The sequence below is a fragment of the Oryx dammah genome, unplaced genomic scaffold (assembly GCF_014754425.2).
Source record: "Oryx dammah isolate SB20612 unplaced genomic scaffold, SCBI_Odam_1.1 HiC_scaffold_29, whole genome shotgun sequence".
Taxonomy (NCBI): Eukaryota; Metazoa; Chordata; class Mammalia; order Artiodactyla; family Bovidae; genus Oryx; species Oryx dammah.
In genome coordinates, this window is record NW_024070213.1 from 11,842,614 (window position 1) to 11,843,495 (window position 882).

The following is an 882-nucleotide window of genomic DNA, read 5'->3' on the forward strand; positions in this document are numbered from 1 at the left end:
GGGGGTCCCCCGTGAGGTGTTGGGTCTCCCTGTGAGGTGGGGGGTCCCCCTGTGAGGTGAGGGGTCCCCCTCCCAGGCCTCAGTCATTGCTGTCCCCCTCCAGGCCCTCACTGTCGTCAGGACGAAGGTGTCCCCATCCTGCAGGGAAAATCAGCCGGCCTGACAGTGTCCTAGGGATGCTGTAACGGCCCCTATGTCCTGAGGCTCCACTGGCCTGGACTCTGACCCTCAACCCCCAGGAGTGGGGTCTCTGTGCCCTGTCCTGGCTGTGAAGGTCTGGCCGGCACGCGAGTCATCCTTCCGTCCCTGGCCCAGAGACCCCGGCACAGTGAGCAAAGCCAGGCGGCCGCACCCACTGTGCACTCACCCCTCAGCTCCCTCTGTCCACTCCCTCCTCCCCACAAAACACAGGGGCCACTTGAAGTAGTCCATCCGGCCAGCCGCCTGCTCCCTGACTCCGCGGAGATGGTGACGGGGTGGGCACCACCTGAGGCAGGCAGGCCACAGCCTCTTGCCACCTCCTGACCCTGATGCCTGGAGAGAAAGCCCCACGAGGAGCCCCCACGCCCGGGGGTCGGTCCCCTCTCCCCCATCTGCTCCTCCCCCTGCACCTGCTGGGGACCTCACGGGGCTGCCGAGGAGACCCACTGGGTAAGTGGCCGCCAACACCTTCCCGCCCTCCCGGAGCCTGCCCCCGGCCCGCTGGTGCTAATCCACGCACAGCTCAGCTCAGCGGCTCCGCTCCCCTAAGCCCCTGATAACGGTTTTACTAAAATCCTCTTTTGATGGAAAAAAACCCCAGCTGGACATTTCAGGCCTTGCACAACGTCCAGGCCTGCGGGTCCCCTTCCCACTTCACAAAGGCCTCTAATCAAGTGGAAA